At 43.2% G+C, this 9,744-nt stretch overlaps 1 protein-coding gene across 4 annotated transcripts in view; it reads right to left on the bottom strand.

Annotated features, from left to right (window-relative positions):
• rbm47 (RNA binding motif protein 47) overlaps nucleotides 1-7,965 on the bottom strand; it is a 31,369-nt gene extending 23,404 nt beyond the window's left edge. For all 4 annotated transcript variants that reach the window (XM_069697547.1, XM_069697548.1, XM_069697550.1 and 1 more), the window contains exon 1: nucleotides 7,880-7,965. The gene's annotated coding sequence lies outside the window, so the exon portion shown is untranslated. The remainder of the gene's footprint in view (nucleotides 1-7,879) is intronic.
• Between the last annotated feature and the right edge of the window lie 1,779 nt (nucleotides 7,966-9,744).

Genomic DNA, 9,744 nt, shown 5'->3' with positions numbered 1-9,744 from the left:
CGTTGTGTTTAGGTGCTACAATCACTGCCAAGGTCAAGGAGACAGGGAAGGAGAAAGAGACAGAGAAGAAGAAGGAAAGCGATAGAAGGAAAACATTTGAAGGAGCTTTCAAATTGAGGACACTACTGACAGAGAAACAGCGTGTCATTCTGACGGTAAACAACACTGCAGTCAGTTATTATCTGGCCAATAACCAGTAACCACTGTAACATCAGCGTGGATGACTGACCTCTCTCCCGACAGTGGGAAACGACACTAACTATCATGTGATAGAGTGTCAGCAGCATGTGGATGTAATGGGAGATCAGAATAGATGAGATCCTGCCAAAATCTGAAGGAACTCTGGAGAAGGAAAACCTTTACAACTAAGTTTTTGTTTTTAGAGTTTTGTACTGTTGTATTATGACAATCACTAACATGCCAGCTCCTTTAACAACATGAGAAGATACTACCAGGTATTCAGCAGAGAAAACAGTTTGGACAACCTGACAGGTTAAAAATAAATGTACAGCTGAATCTACACTTTAGCCACATTATGAAAATCATTTGGAAATACTGTCAACACTGATGTTAGCACCATGGTGTCCATTGAAGTTTACGGTGCTCAACATATTGCCTACTTCATTTACTGTAGATATGCAGCACACATACATTTTCAGATGATTGTAAAGGACATTTTAATGGTTTTTTTGTTTAGATTCCTTCTTTGTAACACAACTAAACTTTAGATTTGTTCACCTTTCGTATCATCTGACGTCTCCTTTTTCTTGTCCTTGTTTTTGGCAAACCTTTCTTAAATGCCTATTACGTATACATTTCACATACTAACAGTTTTTGAATGATAGGGAATAAACACTCCAAAGTGAGCAGTAAATAGAGTTTTTTTTTACACTTATTAACATTATTTTGTGCCATTATTGACAGATTGCAACAGTGATCTTTGCATCTATAAACTGTAAAGTATTGTATTAACCTCATGCTGTTCTGAGCGCATAAAATTCACACTAAGAATTCAGACTTGGATGAAATGATGAAAGATTATCATACAGGTGTGTGCAGTTGAAGCCATAGCCAATACTTAAACCTTGCTCTAAAGTTGTCTTTTTTAATTCTTCAACAATGATGCAAATTTAACACAACGAGGGACCATTTTTCATGACCCCCTTTGAAAGGGCCTGTGCAATACAAGACACTTTTGCCTTGAGATATTCCTTGTGCTTTAGGTATACACTGGCTTCAAACTATCCCCAACTATTCAAGCGGAAACTTAGAACTACCTGAATATGTAGTTAATATTTCCATTAAAGTGGCTGTACTTGTTTTATATGCATGATGGGATGCTGTGAAGTCACAGCTTCTGACTGATCCTGTTTCTGCTGCATGTCTCTTTTATTAAATGGCAGGATGATTACTCAGCATGCAATAAATAGAATTAGCTGTGTACATAGTAAAGTATTGACAAGTCACTATACAGTAACTGTAATGTCATCTTCATCTTCAATATCCATGCATGTATGCTCTAGCGCACATTATCTTTTGGCATTATCTTGAACCTGCACTTTTTTACCCTCCCTCATTTCCTGGAAAAACCAAATGATCTCCAGCACCCCCATAAATGCACACACATAGACACAGACACAGACACAGAGACAGAGACAGAGACAGAGACAGAGACAGAGACAGAGACTCACACAGTAAAGTGAGAAGGGAAAGTAAAACAGGCCGATAAGAGCTGAATAAAAAGCTGGTGGAATTCAGCGCTTGTTGCCTCCAGCTAACTCAGATCCCTAAACACACAATAACTACACTGCTAAATGGTGTCACCGAAACAAGGACTTAATGACAAGAAACTAAATAAAGCATCCAGAGAAACTAAAAAGGTGTGAATTGCACCTGTTCACCTGGTCATGTACTGAAACTACTCACGAAACAAAGAAGAGGGAAAAGAGAGTGTGGGAACGTAAGAGATAGGGAAGATGTGTGGGGGACAGATGAGAGAGAGATGAGCCTGATTGTCTTCACATAAAAACAGGTGTTCCTGTTTGTGTGTGTGTGTGTGTGTGTGTGTGTGTGTGTGTGTGTGTGTGTGTGTGTGTGTGTGTGTGTGTGTGTGTGTGTGTGTGTGTGTGTGTGTGTGTGTGTGTGTGTGTGTGTGTGTGTGTGTGGCTTCAGTGTACTTTGTGTCAGTTTTGTGAATGGGTTCAGTGAGACTCAACCCACGGAACATTCCATTCTGGCACAGAATGGGGTGGCTATGTATATGTGTGTGTGTGTGTGTGTGTGTGTGTGTGTGTGTGTGTGTGTGTGTGTGTGTGTGTGTGTGTGTGTGTGTGTGTGTGTGTGTGTGTGTGTGTGTGTGTGTGTGTGTGTGTGTGTGTGTGTGTGTGTGTGTGTTTGTGTGTGTCACATTGTAAGGACCGTTTTCTGTTTCAGGTCGGCCACACCATTTATTCATTTTAGTACAATGACATGGTTTAAGGTGAAGGTAAAGTTAGTTTTAGGTTGATGTTTGGATTAGGTAAGTATGGTTGGGTTACATGGAAAGTTTCCTGGAAACAAATGTATGTCAATGTAATGTCCTCTGAAGTGATGGAAACACAACTGAGTGTGTGTGTGTGTGTGTGTGTGTGTGTGTGTGTGTGTGTGTGTGTGTGTGTGTGTGTGTGTGTGTGTGTGTGTGTGTGTGTGTGTGTGTGTGTGTGTGTGTGTGTGTGTGTGTGTGTGTGTGTGTGTGTGTGGCTTCAGTGTACTTTGTGTCAGTTTTGTGAATGGGTTCACAATGAGACTCAACCCACGGAACATTCCATTCTGGCACAGAATGGGGTGGCTATGTATATGTGTGTGTGTGTGTGTGTGTGTGTGTGTGTGTGTGTGTGTGTGTGTGTGTGTGTGTGTGTGTGTGTGTGTGTGTGTGTGTGTGTGTGTGTGTGTGTGTGTGTGTGTGTGTGTGTGTTTGGGGTTGGGCCTTATCATGAGATGCAGCGTACTACAGTGTGTAGTTTCTGTCCCCCAGACCTACTCACTTTCCCCCCTTTGACCCTATCCACATTTGCTTGCCTTCCCTCCTAGAATCAAATCATCCACTGCGTGTGCGCACACGTGCACACACACACACACACACACACACACACACACACACACACACACACACACACACACACACACACACACACACACACACACACACACACACACACACACACACACACACACACACACCTTGCCTCTTGGCCTACTGTCCAGACAACTAGCCCATTGTGTGTAGCAACAGGTATGCAGTGAAGAGTGTTTGAGAACAGGCAACAGGGTGCTCAGTGTGTGTGTGTGTGTGTGTGTGTGTGTGTGTGTGTGTGTGTGTGTGTGTGTGTGTGTGTGTGTGTGTGTGTGTGTGTGTGTGTGTGTGTGTGTGTGTGTGTGTGTGTGTGTGCGTGCGTGTGTGTCTGTGTGTGTGTGCATGAACAAGCTAAAGGACACGTACACATTTTTCAAGTGTATATTACAATGATTCAGTTTTTAATCTCTGCAGCTGTTTTCTCGGTCCATCCAGACCAAGAAGAGATCAGAGATCCCTTTTTAATCAAACATCAGGTGTCCGCGCTCAGTGCAAAAACACATACATTTACGTACAGTCTCCATTACTTACATCCAAATCACATGAGGGAGATACCACTTCACTGCTAATATACAAGAAGCACAATTACGGTGGCCAATGCGATGTATCGATTGGTTTGTAAGTATTGTCTTATGAGAACTCGTCCCTCAATGTCCCTCTGTCTTCACTCATTTAACCTGAAAGGATGCAAGAGGTGGATCAAGAAACTAGCAGTGAAATGAAGCATAATAACAGCATTAGTGCATGAGCAGGTTGGAGGGAAGGAGGGAAGCGAGCAGGATAGGAGGAGAGGATGAAGGGTTCAGCCGTGTCACCACACTGGGAGGTGTAGGGTGCACGCAGGGGTCAGAGGTTGAACAGCGGAAGGCAGGGGACTGAGGAAAACGGGGGAGGAGGAGTGTTGATGCAGCCTTCGCAGTGAGTGGATGTCACCTGTTTACACACTCAACAGTCCTGCCAGAAGACAGACAGTTGCACAATGCCTCATCTCAACAGCCCACTCTAATCACAAGGAGACACTTTTTCTCACTTAAGCCTCGTGAAATCAAACAAACAGACAGACAGTTATGGTTTAATTAATCCTGGTTTGGAAATAACTGTCATGCCATTTCTGCATTCTCCTCAATATAATCATGATGAATGGTATTCGTGTGCACAAAACATCAAAGCATGTAAAACTCTCCCTGTTATGTTTATGGGAAAGTTTGTCCAGCACTGGGCACAATGTGTCAGAAATGTCTTGAGGGAATTTCCTCAAATTTAGCATAAATGTTCACTTGGACTCAAAAATCAACTAATTAAGAAGTGTGGGTTAAAGGTGAAAGGTCACTGTGATCTCACAAAACACATTTGTGGCCATAACTCAAGAATTCATCCCTAATTATGACAGAATTTCATACAAATGTCTAACACGATAATATGATAAGGAGATGACATTTTATATCAAAAGTGTCAAACCTCTCTTTAACCCAAACTATGATGTTTTCCTTGCCAAGTTGTTTGTTGCCTTTAAACTGTAGCAAGCCATAAGAACAATTCTTTAAATTAAGAAACAGTAATTTATCATTTTTTAAAGGGACAGACAAATGATGTGCTGTAAAAAGAGGTGTCATGGCAAAAGTGGCTGTTGTCCTGGAGGGCATGAAAAACAACAAGTTTAGTTATTTAGCATGAAGGACTCTCTTTAGATAAAATATTTTTTTGATTTTGGGGAACTGACCCGTTAACTTGAGGGCCCTAATTGTCGTTACAGTTTATTGCTAATATTTTCCTCCATTTTGCTGCCTATTCCCATATTTTTTTTTTTAGCTTTGGTGGCAGAGGAAGAGAACCAGTCCAAAGTATCCGCTGGTGTAAATGAGCACATTTAAATGATTTTTCACTTGGTTCCCTCCTTTTTCCACCTGTACCTGCTACCCTAATTTCTACCTGTTTCAACTTTCCTTGGTCTCACTGCAGCTCTGTGTTTGGCCCGATCAGAGGGGAGCTCAAGAGGGAGGTGGGGGGGTAGAAAGAGGGGAAGAATGTGGCCATTGTGCTCCCCAGGTATGTGTGTTTGTGACAAACAGAAAGAGAGAGAGAGAGAGAGAGAGAGAGAGAGGAGAGTGAGGCTGATCAGATCTTGTTACAGGTGTTTCATAAACAACACAATAGTGCTAACAGGTTCCCTTCTCTCTCTCTCTGCTGCTGCATGAGTCTCTTTACTCTTCAGCTTTAGATTTCTGCTTCACTGTTGGTGGATTAGGCTTATGGCTTTGTCAGATACACACTGCACAGAATCTGTGCTTCCCCATCATGAGCATGAGATGATCACGTGACAGTCATGTGACATGACCACATACAATGTGCGTGTGCGTGCGCGCGCACATAATTCATGCAGTTTAAGCTGTTTCTCTTCCTTATGCTTGAGGTTATCTGAACAGTAGCTTCCCATCAGCTTCCTGCTTTAAAAAAACAAACAAGAGATATTTTATTCCTGTTGCCTTCAGTTTCAAGACTGTTCTTGTCTTCCTGAAACGAGAGAGCTCCCAAACACGATACCATTAAGGTCACACTCGAAAAAAAAGATAAAAAATCACGTCTTAGATGACTCTGCCCCTGTTTGCAACTGTGGAATGTGATACACGAAGTCGAGAGATAAGTATCATCCAGAAAAATGGTTTACCTCTTGAACTTATTTGCACAATCCCTTATGAAGCCACAGATATCCAGTGAGGGAGACTGACACGTAGGCAGACGTAAAGGTCTATTTCAATAACAACTATCATGCTAACTGTTTAACTGGTGTCTATTTTTGGTTTTGGTTTTGCATGAGGCCCTTCGAAGAATCCATGTGTCATCACTTCATCAGGTCTGACAACAATTGCACACACACACACACACACACACACACACACACACACACACACACACACACACACACACACACACACACACACACACACACACACACACACACACACACACACACACACACACACACACACACACACACACACACACAACTTACGACTTCCATAGGTATTTACAGTATTCACAAGCAAACCGGTCGCGCAATTTAGACGTTTCACACGCATACATAGTCTTGTTTCCATCATGTCAGAGGACATTACATTGACTTACATTCATTTCTTGGAGACTTACCCTGACCATAATCAGTACTTGACAAACCCTAAACTTACCCAGACATTAGTCTAAACTGTAAACCAAGTCTTCACCTTCATTAACATTTAATATCTCACATTTCAGGGCTTATTGGTCCCCAAAAGGAAGGTGGGTCCCCACAATGTGGCTTTATAATCTGATTTAAGTCCTCACAACATGAACAGTACAAGCACACACACACACACACACACACACACACACACACACACACACACACACACACACACACACACACACACACACACACACACACACACACACACACACACACACACACACACACACACACGCACGGTAAAATATTTTTGATGGAGTGTGTCAGTCCAACCTCCACATCGTCCATCTCTACAGGTGATTGTCAGGAAACAGAAAGTAACTTTTCTCTCAACTCATAGCATAACCAATCTATCAGCACAATTCAATTTCCACTAAAAGTAGACCCTCTGGAAATTACTGATATTTCTTTTCCAATAATTTTTTTACGTTCATATTGTGATTCTTTTTCCATTTTTAATTTCAAACTCACACCTATTTTGGAAAGGTTTGCAAATTTTGTAAAAGAAATTGGCATCTTAATTTTTGTTTTAGAGGAAAATTATTTTAAATGAGTTTTTACTATCAATAACATATTTGAAGCATCAATTAGAAATCAAAGGAGAGCGTCCATCACCATTTAATGCTTAATGTATCTATTCATGTAGAGACATCTGACATCTGAAGTCCACAAAGTCCAGTTGAAGAAATTAAAGTTTTTTTTAATTTGATTAAATAATCACATATCTAGTGTCAGCCAGACTCCCGCTCTCAAACTATCATACATAGACACTCGCTCTAATACTACACACATATATGCACACACACACACACACACACACACACACACACACACACACACACACACACACACACACACACACACACACACACACACACACACACACACACACACACACACACACACACACAACTAAATCTCGTTTGTACAACAACAGGACACCCAAGGCTAACTGGTGCCCTGCTCAACCAGTTTCTAAAACACACACACACACACACACACACACACACACACACACACACACACACACACACACACACACACACACACACACACACACACACAAGATGAGTAGACAAGACACCAATTGAACACACATACATACACACACACACACACACACACACACACACACACACACACACACACACACACACACACACACACACACACACACACACACACACACACACACACACACACACACACACACACACACACACCGCCACACAAATAAACATCCAGTCCTTGTCCTGTAACCTTGTAGTGAAGGTTACAGCAGTCAGCTGGGTCAGTGTGAACACTGGACCAGCTGAAGAAATGTCCTTCCAGATACCCACTGTGTGTGTGTGTGTGTGTGTGTGTGTGTGTGTGTGTGTGTGCGCGTGTGCTCGCGTCTGAGTATGTGAGCATGTTTCCTCTTAAACCTCCAGGTGAGAAAACACACCATGTCCCTCAACTATGACAGCAAAACTGTTAAATGTTAACATTAAAGTGAGAAACAGACAGAAGGGAAAGTAAAGGAGACACATGAGTTCTCAGCCAACCTGTAGGATGATGGGACGTGTAGTCTCTAGGTTCTTCTTCCACCTTTCAAAAGCAATGATCCCGTTTCTCACTTTCTCATCTTCCCTTTCTCCTTCGTGCTGTCTGTCAGGTTCTCTTGTTCGCTGTCAAGGCACCTCCTGTCTTCAATGACAGGTCCCCCAACAGCACAATCAGAAGAGGTCTCAGACTCTAACTAACACGCTGCACACACACTCACACACTGGGAGAGGACAAGTCAGAGTTTCTCTTCTCCTTTTGGTGTTTTTTTGGATTCTGACTCAGATCCTCTCTGTTTGTCCTCTCCTCTGCTCCCAGTCACGACAGCACTTGTAGACGTAACAGCAGGAGACAGGAGAGGGGGGAGCGCACAAGGTCTCGAAGTGGAGGAGAGAGCAGGAGGTGGCGGAGTTGAAGGAAAGCGCTCCAGAGAGAGAGAGAGAGAGAGAGAGAGAGAGAGAGAGGAGGAAGGGAGGGAGAGATGGAGGGAGGAAGGGCATTGGTAATTAGTGAGTCTGTACCTGACTCTCACTGACATAAGCCCCACATTCCTCAGAACTGAGAAAGGGGGGGTAAAGGAGGGTGGAGGGGGGGGGATTGAGCTCACACACCAACACACTAATCATCCCAGAAAAACAATACACTCTTCATCCCAACAGAAACAAAGATCTGTCTTCCTTACAGTGAAGCATAGCTGAGGCGCGGCGCTCACGTCAGGAGTTGCATGCTGTTGTATGAAGGTGCTGCCACTGGAGCTTTGCAGTCCCTCACCTTTAATGCTCCAAACTCTATCTCCTAAGTGTTCAGTCCTTTCTGGCTCTTCTCAGTTCAGAAAAATCTCTGTCTGTCTTTCTCTCTGTCCGCCTCTTTCTTTCTCCCTGGATGTGTGTATGGTGTACACACTGCCTGCTCCTAAAACTCACCAAACCAGAATCAGGCTGCCCAAACCCCCAACACACCTCCTCCCGCCCTCCCTCCTATCATTCCGGATGGGAAATGCTATCCTCTTGTGCCCTGTCCAATCTATGTGTGTGTGTGTGTGTGTGTGTGTGTGTGTGTGTGTGTGTGTGTGTGTGTGTGTGTGTGTGTGTGTGTGTGTGTGTGTGTGTGTGTGTGTGTGTGTGTGTGTGTGTGTGTATGTGTGTGTGTTCAAACAGCCAGACCTGAATCATAGCAGCCAGAGCAGCATTCCTCTAAAGGAGTTTCCTGCACACCTAGTCCCAAACCTCACGCCACATGATCGTTCACATCCACCACTTGCTTATTACTGATGATCACGGCACAGGCTGACCTTTGCTCGTTCACAAATATATACACCCCTGAGGTCATGATGACATGCTGTCTTTGTGCTATAGTGTTCGCCCCTTTGACGTACGTGCTTTAGATCCCTCTCTAATGACAACTTTCAGTAATAACAACTCACTTACGCACTCTCTCTGATTTCTTGTGTTTAACTGTCAGTGTGAAGATGATGAGAGACATGACTAACACCTGGAAAGGAAACCTGAAACTTTACCTGTCTAATACAAACAGTTCAAGAGGCTCCTGCTGTAAAGCTGAACTGAAAGTAAAACAGTGAAGATATCCTAAACGACACTGGCTGAACTGGTGTTTCTTCCTCTCCTTCTTCACGCTGTACTTTTCTATTTCCCCACACACTCTTCAGTCTCTTTCATTTCTCAAAATATTGTACTTGTTTGATCATGTAGGGCAGTTTCAACACTCTCAACCCCCAGTATCCACCTCTCATTGTGTAAGTGTGTGTCTGTGTGTGTGTGTTTGCCTACCCGAATTCCTTGCACAGTTCAGCATAGGCGGGACCAAGTACTTCCTTCTTCCTGATCTCAGGTGCGTGGTGCTGCGACGT

This window comes from Brachyistius frenatus, unplaced genomic scaffold (genome assembly GCF_029030835.1).
Source record: "Brachyistius frenatus isolate BFR_SWC_R1_liver_20210118 unplaced genomic scaffold, ASM2903083v1 Contig_23, whole genome shotgun sequence".
NCBI lineage: Eukaryota > Metazoa > Chordata > Actinopteri > Embiotocidae > Brachyistius > Brachyistius frenatus.
The sequence above is the reverse complement of the archived record's forward strand: the minus strand, read 5'-3'. Positions and strand labels throughout refer to the sequence as shown.